Raw genomic sequence first — 14,623 nt, 5'->3', positions numbered from 1 at the left:
TTTATATTTTTCAAAAAAAAAAAAAACGAAAAAAATTGTTTTTTCCACGAACACCTAATTTCATTCTGATTTCACATTAAATTCTCAAATTTCGTAAGAAATTATTCACTGTTCCAAAATCCACTCCAAAAAAATTCACAAACAATTTTTACATGTTGCACTTACTTTTTTTCCTTATGGCATCCAAATCAGAAAGATTGTAACTCACACTGTCAATTTGACAGTTCAGTTCCGCCCCAAGCGTTAAAAAAGTAAGCGACATTATGGCTGGTTCAAAAGAACGCTGTACCCGTTGCCAGTGCTCCGAATTACAACCAAACTTTACGAAACCCATTTTCAATACTTACTTAACAAAGTGCATAAGTTTGGTTTAATTGCAAAGACACGGCGGGTCCACGTTTTGGCATATATTTCGAGACCCTAGTCATCAATAGGTATGAAAATTACCCCGTATTAAAGCACTTATCAACAGCTTTCATTTGATATCCATATTGTACATACACAAACCAAAGGTTACCCGGGTCCACGTTTTGACCTATATCTCGAGCCCTATCCACCAATAGGTATCCAAACTATACGGAAATCATCTTCAATACCTTCTTAACATTGTGTGTAAGTTTGGTTTAATTCGGTGCAGACACGGCCGGTTAGCGAACACACACAAAAAGTTGACTTTATTTTATATATGTATAAGATTTTTTTGGGTTGGGTACAATATGATTTTGGTTCAAAATTCTGTATTTAAAATTTTGTATTCAATATTTTGTATTCAAAAATCTGTAATGCAAAATTCTGTAATGTTAAAATTCTGTATTGCGGAACACTGTAATTTAAAATTTTGTAAATCAAAATTATGTATTGTCAAAATTCTGCATTGCAAAATTCTGTATTGAAAAATCGGAAGAGCATATGGATAAATAAAAAAAGTGCGCACTTTTTTATTTTTCCATATGCTCTTCCGATTTTTCAATATAGAGTTTTGCAAAACAAAATACTGCCAATACAAGACTTGTCTTGACCCATATGGTTTCCTATATTATCAAAACAGATTTACATAAAGCAAATATACATATGTTTGTATGTATTTATAGCTTCAGACAAAATATATTGTAGAATAATTGCAATATTTTCTGTATACTTCGTTCAAATACCTAACTGTTTTAATCAATTCCCATTCTTTCATTGTATACCAAAATACCCACCAAAATTTTGGTCAGTGCTCGATGAGTCCAATATCGCTTTCCCCAGAACGCAAAACAGTATTGAGGCTTGGCATCGACGGCTAAAAGTTATTGTTGGGAAAAGAAACTCAGGGTTGTACAAACTAATTAATGATCTAAAAGGCGAGCTGGTTTGTGCGAAAGCACAACTAGCTAAAATTCAAAATGGTCACAAAATTAGTCAAACGAAGAAGGCTGTAAAAGCAAACAACAGAATTAAAAGAATAACAAAAAAGGCTTATATTAAGGCATGTTTCTTTTATAAAGCGAATTGCTAAAAATTTAATAATATAATAATTGTTTCGCCATTATAATGTAATAACTTTTGTTTTGAATGAATTTTTGAATTTTTCTTTAATTGATGTATTGATATGTATATATACCATTGTTTCTAAAAAATCAGAATTCCATTATTCATAAAATAAATGTGCTATTCAGGTAAGCGTGCTTATTAGGTTATCTGCTTATTTGGTTATATTGTTACAGCATTTTGATCGAAAATAATTTTGATTCCAGAATTTTAATATACAGAATTTCAGTTCTCCATCATTTTGATCATACAGAATTTTAAATACAGAATATTGAACCAAAAGAATTTAGGCTGGACAGAATTTTTTTTTTGATTTTTACAGAATTTTCATGCAAAAGAGTTTTGAAAAGCAGAATTTAGTACCTCTCCCGATTTTTTTCAGTTTGTGTCCGAAAAATCCAAATATCTTACGGAACCCTATTTTTTTCCAAAATAAAATGTAATCCATGTTACTCTTGGATAATGTAGTTTTCGAATGGTAAAAGAATTTTTAAAATCGGTCCAGTAGTTTTTGAGCCTATTCGTTACAAACAAACAAACAAAGTTTTCCTCTTTATAATATTAGTATAGATATACATATATACATATATATATAAGTCTTAAAATACAGTTAAAAGATAACATAATATGTGTACAAATTTTTAGATCAATAAATTTAAAAGTTTTCTCAGAAAAAAATCTGGTAAAAACTGTATATAACCCTTTAAGAGCCTAACTGGCAGCGAAATGGCTGAAGTAGCGGAAACTCCATATACTTTGTTTAGTTTGTTGTAAATTTGAACTAAACTAAACTGAAGGTGAATTAAGTACCATAGGTGGTTACTTCATTACAGTTACTTCATTTTTAGCGATTTTGATAAGTCTAACGTCAGCTACCTTCGCAATACAAAACAGACTAAAGTAGGAGAAATTCCATGTTTGTCAAAATTCATGAAGGACGTAGTAATATTGTGATTTGTGAGATCTAAACTACACAAACTAATGCAAACGAAGTGCCGTGTGTTAAATTGTGTAAGCACAAATTAATATTAAGCCTCCCTTCTTATTCACCCTTCCTTTTGTTCGTTTATTCATGGACTCTTACGACACAGTGAATTCGGATGGGGCAATCTCTCACTCCATCATTCTTGAACTAATCTGAAGTAAAACTTAGTGCTTTTCAGAAAATATGCTCGAATAATCAAAGAGCTGCAATTTTGGAAGGGTAATCCACAAACTGTATGTGAAAAAAGAGTTCAAAATCATAAGGCCTCTTCTTTTCGCCAAGCGTTAGAAAGTGGCGAATAGATGAAGCAACTGGTAGAAATGAACATATGTTGGCAACGCGGGAAGGGAGCTGCTTTAAATGAAATGTGTTGGTAAGGCAGTGCGCTATACCAGTCTAATGAGTTATAGCCACACTCGCTAGCGGCGCATCGACCCGATAACTTTGTTGTTGCTTTCATATGCAAATTTTTCGCTAAGTTAGTCGAGCAGAGGCCTTTTGCTGTCGCTTTTGCATGTAAATTTTTCGTCACATTAATCGAGCAGAGAAGTGGCGAATATAAAAGGCCTTTTGTTGTTGCTTTCGCATGCAAATTTTTCGTCAAATTAATCGAACAGAGAGATAGGGAGCAGAGAAGTGACGAATAGAAGAGGCCTTTGGTTGTTACTTTCGCAAGAAAATTGTTCGTTAAGTGAGTTCAGTAGAGAGATACGATCTCCTATTTCGTAGATAACGAAGCTGTGGGATCTTTCAGAGAAGGATTCCGTTGAGTACTTTCTCTGTAAATGTCCGGGTTTGGCAGCTAGACGATTAAGGTCACTGGGGGGTGCTCCTCTTTTCGACTGCCTGGTACAGCGACCGTAAAAATTCTAACGCAATGCACATTTGGGATAATGAAGGTTTAGCATATCGTAACTTTCACTATAGGCTACTAAACCTTTAAGGACATTGTATATAAAGAACTCTTCGCAGTTCCTATGAATAAACCCAATGCTTTAAATTAAGAATGCTTTAGACAAAATAAGATCCACATACTCCACAAAAGTTAAGTTTGGAATCGAAACTCAGACTCAAGTCTTTTATCTGGAGCAACGTTCACGAAACGGCGGTTGTATTGCATCCTTCGCTTAGCACGACCTGTATTATTCTTCTTTTTCTGTTTCTCCACCTTGGGTGTTTGCCCTCTGACCTCTCCGGCACGCGCTAAAGAACTGTGCACTTTACCACCCAACATTGGTACTGTCATATCTAACTCGTATGATGGCAACGAGGTCACAGCAGCATTCCTTCACAATTCAATATGATTTCTTTCGTTTTCAAGCCATGAGATTGAACGATTTGTGCCTTAACATCGCCAGTTTCAAAGCCACGCATAAGCAATTGCATTTTGTGCTCTTAGTTTTATAAAGAAGAGGTTGTCTGTAAAGTCGGTTTACTGACGTTGGTTTAACGTGACAACGTCGTAAGAAAATACTGGTTGCATTTTTCAAAAGAAAATTTTAATTTTATTTGTTTGATAGATATTTTGTATGGATATAGAGAAGGAGGTAAATAGAATCGCAATGGAATTGATTAAGTTACATTTACACAAACGTAAAAAATTACAAGACACATTACACTCGAAACACTCCCTTTCATTTCCTACTTTTCCTATCATCGTCCTAATATCAACAGAGAAATATGTACATATGCGCATGTACATTCATATATATGCTCACTCAAGTAGGAGAGAGCCAGTTGTCGAACGTTGCCGAACGCGGGGGCCGATTGTGCCTCTTTGTCGTTCATTCCGCGCTCTCGTTTGCAGTTCAAGCAAGGTAACACCGAATTTTTCGGTGTGTGCAGCCGGCTAATCGAATAATAAGACGTTAATCACGTCAACATTTTATAAAATTTATTTGTCACAAATTCCTAAGTTTACTTTGTTGCAGTTCGTTGCCGAAATGCATTGCTAAGACTGATGTTCTGCCCCTTGGTATGGCAGATTTCTATGTGCACGTTTGTGCATGCGCGCTCGTGTTAGTGATTGCAATAAGCAGAGCAGCGCTAGCCAATCAACGCGCGGGATTTATTACATTTCGTTGTTAGGCTAATTTGAGAATTTGTCAGGTAACTGTGACATTGATTTGTTTTTGTGTTTAGCTATTTGCTGCACCGGAGGGAAACCCACTTCGCGGTTTTACTGAGAAGGGAAGTTCGTACAAAGATGCGTAAATTGTACTTAAAGGTACTAACTAAATTTCTTCATTGTGTGCATTTTGCATGCCTGCGAGTGCTTTTGTAAATGTGTATGTGTGTGTGTATATACAGGGTAGAGCAACATTTCAAGTTTGAACTATCGATTTTTTACTTTGACAGCTAAATGCTGAAATGCTGGGTAGAAATTTATAAAAATGCTCGCTATTCGCTTGAACAAAGTTGGAAAATAATCAAAGCATTCGAAAATCGAATAATCAGCCGAAACGGTGACGTCAATGGGGCATGTAAAAGCTGTGATTTCACTCCTCTCCCTTTTTTGTGAGGCGCCATTGAGGATATGTTACGCTAAGAATCTAGAGATGGTTCTAGAGTTGAAGAGTTGAAATATGAAATCCAAGCTCACCAAGGTCTATATAAGTGCCCAAACTCGTGAAAATGTATTAAGCCAGCTGTGGATGTCATTTAAATGAAACTGTGTTTCGTATTTAATGGCAAGTTTAGTTCTTTCTAGTAAAAAAATGCATTCTAATAGATTGCTTATTATACACTTTTGGGAGTAATTAAGGAATCAACAAGTTTTTCCCAAAATTTAGAGGTTTTCCAAAAAGCTGGGGGCACGTGAGTTCAATGTGAAGCTTTAAGTCTCTAATTTTCAGATATTTTGACGAAAAAATGTCACTCCAACGAGTATCAGCTATTCTAATACATACTTGGTGTTAAAAAATATTAAAAGAAACATTTTTTTTTGTTTTAAGTTAACAAGCTTGGAAATTTTTTTCTGCCTAAACCACTGCTTGGACCGGATAACTTATTTATGCAGCATCAAGTTGGGTTTTGGTTTTTGTAGATCGTTAGGACCAATTTTGAATAGAAAATTATCGTTTCGTCTTCGATCATTGATATCTCTCTCAACAACCAATGTATGATCACACAGAAATTGAAACTCGAATAAATTCTCCTCATTTTTCCGAAATTTTTTGTTTTCATCCTTGACATAAATTTAAAAAAAAGAAAAAAAACGCTTTTGATGATTTTTTGAAAATCAAGCGCTAAGTTATATATAAAGGGTGGTTAAATTTCAAGGACCGATGTTGAATGTGAACCACACCTAAGCGTCAACGACACCGTTGGACTTCTTTCTTTGGGGTTATTTGAAAGAAAAGGTGTACGTCGCTAAGCCAGCAACAATTTAAGAGCTAAAGGATGAGATAATTCGGCACATTAACGGCATAGAACCTCAATTATGCCTCAGCGTCATCGAAAATTTGGACCATCGGATGGAGGTGTGCTGCCGAGACCGCGGCGGCTATTTGGCCGATATTTTGTTCCATACGTAATTGAGCTATACCAATATTATTATAATAAAAAGAAATGACAATAATTTTCTAAAAAAATTGAATTTTATTCAAAATCAACACCGGTCCTTGAAACTTAACCACCCTTTATATAATATATAAAAGGAACCAAGGTTAAGTGCTTAGTGCTATTTCCACAAGTTGAGATCAGAAAGCACTTAGAACTGGCGATTTATACGTGAAAATGGGGTTTTATGTAAACTTACCGATGAAAATTAGAAAAACTATTGAAAAAGCTGAAAATGTACATGAAAGTTTATAATATTGTGTACTCGTTCAATTTATCTAGAAGTGTTAGGAGGGTTTCTTATCACCAAGATTTTCAGTACCGAAAACTAAGTTGGCAAAAGAAGAAAACTTCCAACTGCATAAAATATATTTTAAAATTAATAACAAACAATAAAAGTTTATCTAAAACTTACAAAAAAATTCAGAACATGTTAAAATGGTACACGGAGGGATCGCTTACCGAGGAAGATGGAGGATCAGAATCGGTGTAAATACACCCGGAAACGCAAGGGAAGATTACCAATATATTTCAAACGAAAGTTGATGCAATAGAAAAAGGCGATCACTTTAATTTTGAACTTGAATTTGAATGCAACTATAACAACAAAGGCATATGTAGCTATCCTCACTGATAGCCAGGCTACAATGAAGACTCGACTACATCAAACCTGGTGCTGGAATGTCTTGATAAGCTGAATATCTTAGATTACCATAACCAGGTACGTATCCTATAGCCTCCAGGGCACATAGAAATTACTGGGAATGAAATCGCAGATTAAAATGTTAGTCTCTGAACAACTGGAAGAAGCAGATATGCGGACGTGCGCGTAAAACACGGGCAGAGCGTATGCGTACCTAGCAACTAACAAACTTAGAATACGTTATACATATGTAAGAACAAAATTTACGTTTCAGTAAAATTTTGATACCAGGGTAAATTTTTTACCACTGTAGATGATGGTTAACCAAAAGCCATAGTCGACAGAAAAGTACACCAACCCAAATAAAAATAAATCCAAGCATTTTACGATTTAACAGCAATAACGGTTTTATTTAAAACAAAAATATCAAAAATATATAACTTTTTTTCTTATAATTATCAGGTACTGACGTCCTTCTAAAACTAAAATTTTATGCAAAAATATATGATTTTTCTCTTATTATAATCAGGTACTGACGTCCTTCTAAAACTAAAATTTTATGCAAAAATATATGATTTTTCTCTTATTATAATCAGGTACTGACGTTCTTCTAAAACTAAAATTTTATGCAAAAATATATGATTTTTCTCTTATTATAATCAGGTACTGACGTCCTTCTAAAACTAAAATTTTATGCAAAAATATATGATTTTTCTCTTATTATAATCAGGTACTGACGTCCTTCTAAAACTAAAATTTTATGCAAAAATATATGATTTTTCTCTTATTATAATCAGGTACTGACGTCCTTCTAAAACTAAAATTTTATGCAAAAATATATGATTTTTCTCTTATTATAATCAGGTACTGACGTCCTTCTAAAACTAAAATTTTATGCAAAAATATATGATTTTTCTCTTATTATAATCAGGTACTGACGTTCTTCTAAAACTAAAATTTTATGCAAAAATATATAACTTTTTTTCTTATAATTATCAGGTACTGACGTTCTTCTAAAACTAAAATTTTATGCAAAAATATATGATTTTTCTCTTATTATAATCAGGTACTGACGTCCTTCTAAAACTAAAATTTTATGCAAAAATATATGATTTTTCTCTTATTATAATCAGGTACTGACGTCCTTCTAAAACTAAAATTTTATGCAAAAATATATGATTTTTCTCTTATTATAATCAGGTACTGACGTTCTTCTAAAACTAAAATTTTATGCAAAAATATATGATTTTTCTCTTATTATAATCAGGTACTGACGTCCTTCTAAAACTAAAATTTTATGCAAAAATATATGATTTTTCTCTTATTATAATCAGGTACTGACGTCCTTCTAAAACTAAAATTTTATGCAAAAATATATGATTTTTCTCTTATTATAATCAGGTACTGACGTTCTTCTAAAACTAAAATTTTATGTAAAAATATATGATTTTTCTCTTATTATAATCAGGTACGAACTTACTTCTAAAACTATTTGTTTTACATATTAAAGCTTTCAAATTATCATCGAGGATTAGTTTGAGTTTGGCCAGTCCACTACGTGAACGATTAAGGGCTCCAAATCGTATCGATTTATGTATTTGTTGTCAGTTACACTGTATCACCGCAGTACTTTCACGCTTAGCTGTACCACATACCATTAAGGATTCCACAATATGATTAGATTTGGTGCGGTTTAACGGACGTACTAGGTCCTATCACATGCTGGTGGCCTGTCAGTAGCATGCCCCAATATCCACGAACATCAACCAGCAATCTACAACCCATTATTCGGCAGCGATCGCCTCCTTCAGCAGATACAGCCGCCAACCCGGCGAATTCTTTGAGTCCGTTCTCAAACTCTTCTACGCTGGTGTTGGACAAGTGGTGAATGCGCCATCGTTGTGAGTCCATATAAACGCCAGTTTCGTCACTTTTCCGCTTCTCAGGCGATTTGTGGGCTTCGATAATTACTTTGGTCGATGATGTTGGCTCGAGTACTGGACGCAATATCTTTAAAGCCATTTTCTGTCCTTTTACCGGTCAAAGTGTTGATTTGTGCTAGAACTCCATACCGAGCATTCCAGGCGTTGTGGCTTTCAAGGCTCTGTCAAGCTAACAAAAAAATATGCTAACTGAATAGAGCGGCGAGCGCCATAACACCTTGAAATGGAGTTCTAGCTAACAAATGCTTACTGAGCCGGTGTACGGACTTTCTTCGACATTTAGAATTTTATGATTTCACCAACACAAAATTTATTTGTCGCAAATTCCTATGATAATCACTTTGTAGTTAGTTGCTGAAATGCAATGCTACGACTGACAATTTTTGTCCTGGTCGGTCGGGCTTTTATGTGCAAGCGCGCTCGTGTTAGGGATTGCAATAAGCAGAGCAGCGCTGGCCAATCAACGCGCGGAATTCATTAATCTTTCATTTCGGTTTATGGTTAACTTGAGAAATTTATCAGGTAACTGTAATATTGATTTGTTTTTGTGCTTAGCTGTTTGCTGCACCGGAGGACTACCCATTTCGCAGTTTTAGTCAATAGGCAAATTCGTACAGTGGTGCGTAAATTTTTGTACTTAAAGGTACTAACTAAATTCCTCCATTGTGCGCATTTACATACATGCCTGCGAGTGCTTTTGTAAATGCGTATGTACATATGTATGCATGTGTATACAGGGTGGAACAACAGTTTGAGCTATCGATTTTTTTACTTTGACAGCTAAGCTCATATCCCTGATGTGTCAATAATGCAGTTCAAGGATAAACATTCATAAAAAGACTCGCTGTTCGCTTAAACAAAACTGGACAATATTCAAAGCATTCGAAAATCGAATAACTAGCCGAAACGATGACGTCAATTGGGCATCTAAAAGCATCTAAAATTTTACTCCTTTCACTATTTTTTGTGGGGCGCCGTTAAGGATATGTTACGATAACAATCTAGAGATGATTCCAGAGCTGAAGAGGTAAAATATGAAATCAAAGTTCAACAAGCGCAAATGTATTGAGCCAGCCTTGGACTTGGTTGAAGTTTTGCCTCTCTAATAGGAGGGATTCAACTATTAAACACCGTAGATGTAGTAAGAATACGCTGCCATCTGTAAGCCATCTTCGAGATACCATTGAATGGATCCACCATATGTTAATTTCATCTATCATTCTCTGGCAGCAGGGCATATAGAATTGTAGTTAGCATTGTAAAAACGTACACATAATCAGCAAAATTCCAATTATGTTCAGCCCCTTTTCTTTTTTAGTTATACAATAGGTCTCTTCTTTTCGCCAAGGGTTAGTAAGTGCCCTCGGCCCTTATACCACTCGTAGAGCCGTGTTTTTGATAAAGCACACTCGCCATAGGCTTTCTGCAACATTTTCAACGATTCGACACACGAAATCCCGTTTAAAAAAATTTAAGACAAATTCTTTGTTCGATATTTTTATCCATAGTGAAAGTCGCAGAGCACAACTGCGGTTGACTGTCGCAGACGCTTGTTATATGAACAGTTCCAGATTTTATTTTAACAGAATGTACGCATAGAGTTTTGACCTTGAAGTCTCGATAATTCTTAGATTACTAACCACATTCCTGTTTTAAAACCAGCTTCTTGTCGTTGGCGCTGGCATTCAAGTGCTCTGGACACGCAATAAGCTTTTCCCAGTAGCTGCCGCATGCCGAATAGTTGTACCGTTAACACTTTTCAATAGTAGCTCCATTTTTTTAACAAAACTTAGAAAGCTGGTACTGTGCTTTGCTAAGCCTCCTCTGTACACTTCATCCGCTCATGTCAAGGTAGACTCATTGGAAACAAATTACGTCAATCCCAACTTTCTTATAATGAAGACTGCAATGCTATCGATCACGTCGGGACTATCCAATTATTCTCCCTGTTGTAATGTTTTGGGAAATGCTGGCTCTTTGCAAAAGATAAATTCTTTCAAAATCAACACATCGTAAGAAATAATTTTTTTTTTAATTCTCCATTAGTGTATCTCGTCTTGCCTCAATTACTCTATCTTCCCCAAGCTTAAACGGTACGTCAGGATGTATTCCATGTCATACCAGGTTCTGAACATACCGATACAAACTCTGGAACGTGTTGCAGCTCGTAAGCAGCCTATCTTGAAAATGAAATATTTTTTCTACACATTTTGCTTTTCCTCCATTTTTACTGAAAATTTCTAGAGCTAGCAACCCAGTGTCTTGCTAAGGGGGCCGATTTGTCCAGGGGGAACGCGAAAGCTGCTTACTAAGGGAAGCTTATCATATTATTGCAACATGGTTCGAAATTGCATTCATCATCATCATAAATTCCTAGAGTTCCAGTGTGGAACATAGGACCACAACGAATTTTTTCCATTCTGGCCTGCTTTGCGGCAATCTTTAACTTCATTCAAGCTAAGACGCATGTCACGAGTTTTTGACTCTGATATTCAATGTCTGCGGCTTCCTTGGGAGTTCCAATCAATGGCGGTCCTTGTTAAATGATGGCTCTCTGCGTAGGACATGGCCAATCCAGCCCCATTTTCTATTTCGGATCTCCAATACTATTGGCTTCTGCTGGATTCTGGCCCATAAGTCAGCATTCGAGATAATATTTGGCCAGAATATTTTAAGAATTTTACGAAATTTAATTAATTGTTTTGATATTTCGGACTTTAAGACTTTTTTTTTAAATAAATAAATATTTTTTAGTATCAGGGCAGCTTATGCTCGTCTTTGTAGCCTGCGTCCATCTTTTGCTGTCAAATCTATCCAATGAACAAGCCAGCTGTTCACTAATCCGCGTAACAACCATCTGTCACACTACAATTTTAATCAGATTAACTGTCTCGTTGGCCCGGTTTAATGCCGCCGTCTGTCAATGCTATTACTTACTTACTTATTTAGTACTTAAGCGAATTCTTAATACTATGTTTTTAGTTTTAATGTATTGGACATCATTTCCGAAAACTTAATAACCTAACGACTAACTAATTTTTTTCCTGGAAAGCGAAACAAAAGGCAACTCGAAACCTAAATTTAGCAGAGTTGGGTATTTTCACGGTACAGCTAATTTGCAATACCCGTGACGAGATAGCTCATAACGTCTACCTTGAAATTTAGGGACTCAACTAAAGATATTGTAAAATGTAGACCTTTTCATTTTCAGAATTGTGTATGCATGTACATACATATGTGCGCTAAGATGGAAAGAATAAAGGTAAAAATAAAAGGGATTAAATACTGAAAATCGGCGGTAGCACATTGTCTTTTCAACACTAAAATATGAGAAGTCCGCACATTGCCAACATGGATCGCTCATAAATGCGAAAAGCGATGGAGGTAGTCCATTCGCGAGCACTTACAATGGCTTACCGCGAAAAATTGTCAAAGACAGCGTATGGCAAATGGTTTTTCTTTTTGCGTTTGCTGTGGCTGTGTATTTAGTAAAACATTCTTACCTTTGTGCTTCAGTATAATTTTACAGCAATAATCAATAAGCAGTAACTAAACGTTGTTTTTACTATGACCTTGCAAATATGAGAAAAATATATTTGTGTATAGAATAATGAGCCTTTTTCGCTTGAAGTACAGTATATTACCATATTTACATACATATATGCAAATGACGTGGAAAAGTACAGTCCGGTTCACTTGATTAAGGGGTTACATACGTCCAGCAGCGCCAAAAATGCGCTAAAAGAAAAACTATTTTTAGAAGGGATAATAATAGAAATAAATATAAAAAAATTTACACATTGTTTTTAGTACTTAAACTTTATAAGAAAGATTATTTCAATTTTTCTTTACGAGTTAATTTTTTAAATCAATGTATGTAGTGGTAGATATAGTGGTAGTGATGAAAAGAAAGATAAATTGTAAATATTTTAAATTGAAATAGAATCAATAATAAAGAGTTAAAAAAAATTCTCAGGCCGATAGTCCTAGCTACTAGTGCCTTTCGTAATGTAATATAGTTATTTATAATTATATTTCTAATAAATAAATAAATATATAAAATAAAAAAAATTCTTTACAAAAATTAGTTTGTCAAGAATATCTTTGCATAGTGAAGAAAAATTTAAAATTTTAGCTTTGATCGAGAATTCCAACAACAATTAAAAAAGCTAACAAAAAATGTATACACACATTCCATTACTGTACTTGTCTACGACTATTAGGCGCCAACAGTTATTAAATAAACACACAAACTGTATATAGTCACGTGATATCCAAAAGTACAATGAAAAAAAGTTGCTCCACGGTCTGCATCATTTCTCCTTGAAATGTTGATGGATCTGTAAAATGTAAAAAAATTGTTGTAAAATAAAGTTTTAGTTATAGTCTGTCGAGTCGGATTTCTCAATTTCGAAAAATTTTGCAATTTACGGCATTTAAAAAAAGTACGCGTTTTACGTCATAAATGTCACACTTTAATTATATTTATAAAATTTTTTAATAAAAATATCAAAAGTCCGGCTCGACAGAATATATAGAAAACACTTTCAAATATTAAAAAAAATGGATCAAAAAATATTAAAAACTGTATGACCTATCATGCAGACCGTGCCGGAAAAGGTAGTTTCAAGAAAAACGAGTTTAAACTTTCATTTTTTACCATAACTTTGCCTCTATGGGAAATTTTTACAATCGACTTCCACAGAAATACGCCTAAAACTATAAGGAATAATAATCTGTAAAAAAAAATTGATTTTTTGAACATTCTGTAACCCCTTAAAGGCGATCATTTTTATGGAAGAAAATGGCTACTAAAGCAACCGTATTTGATCTAGTAATCCAAGTGAATCCGTTTCTGATAATTCAAGTAAAGACTGTATTTTGCTCGAAAATAAACATGCATCAACATATTCTATCTAACGGTATTTCGCAGCAGTAAAATTTCAGCAGTTGTTATATTGTGCTTGTTTGATTGGTTTACTTGAATAGAGGCACTAGCCAAATAAGAAAAAATAGTAACAAATATAGGAATTTGTTTTTTTACATTTAATATTATTTAAAGTTAAATAGTTTGTGCTGCCACCTTGATTATAAATTACTTCGTAAATACGTTGATGAATGGATTTGTACAAATTCTTCAGAAAGCCTTATGAAATTTCAGATCAGGCCATTTTAATGATGCGAATTAACCTTTTGGGGACAGTAAAGAAAATAAATACATTGAACGTTACAAAAATTAAGGCTTAATTAAACAGAGGAAATTTTTTTCATAAAATTAAAAAAGAGGTTGTCTGTAAAGTCGGTTTACTGACGATAGTTTAACGTGACAACGTCATAAGAAAATACTGATGGAATGGTTGCATTTTTCAAAAGAAAATTTTAATTTTATTTGTTTGATAGATATTTTGTATGGATATAGAGGAGGTAAATGGAATCGCAATGGAATTGATCAAGTTACATTTACACAAACGTGAAAAATGACGAAACATTTATCAAATTCATGAAAGATATGTTCAATTTCGATTGTGCATCAGACGTTAATAAGTCAGCAACTCTAAGAGGCAACACCATCGATTTGCTTTTTCCAAGACACATTACACTCGAAACACCCCCTTTCATTTCCTACTTTTCCTATCATCGTCCTATTCTCAACAGAGAAACGGTTCATTACCATGCACACGGGAAGAAGGCATATGCAAATACAAATATAATATGTGAATTTAATATGTACATATGCGCATATACATATATACATATATGTATATGCTCACTCAAGTAGGAGAGTGCCAGAAGTCGAACGTTGCCGAACGCGGGGGCCGATTGTGCTCTTTGTCGTTCGTTCCGCGCTCTCGCTTGAAGTTCAAGCAAGGTAACGCCGCATTTTTTGGTGTGTGCAGCCGGCTAAATCGAATTGTAAGACGTTATCACGTCAAAAATAATTATAAACAATCAGCTATCACT

This window comes from Anastrepha ludens, chromosome 4 (genome assembly GCF_028408465.1).
Source record: "Anastrepha ludens isolate Willacy chromosome 4, idAnaLude1.1, whole genome shotgun sequence".
NCBI classification, from domain to species: Eukaryota; Metazoa; Arthropoda; class Insecta; order Diptera; family Tephritidae; genus Anastrepha; species Anastrepha ludens.
Note: the sequence above shows the minus strand (reverse complement) of the source record.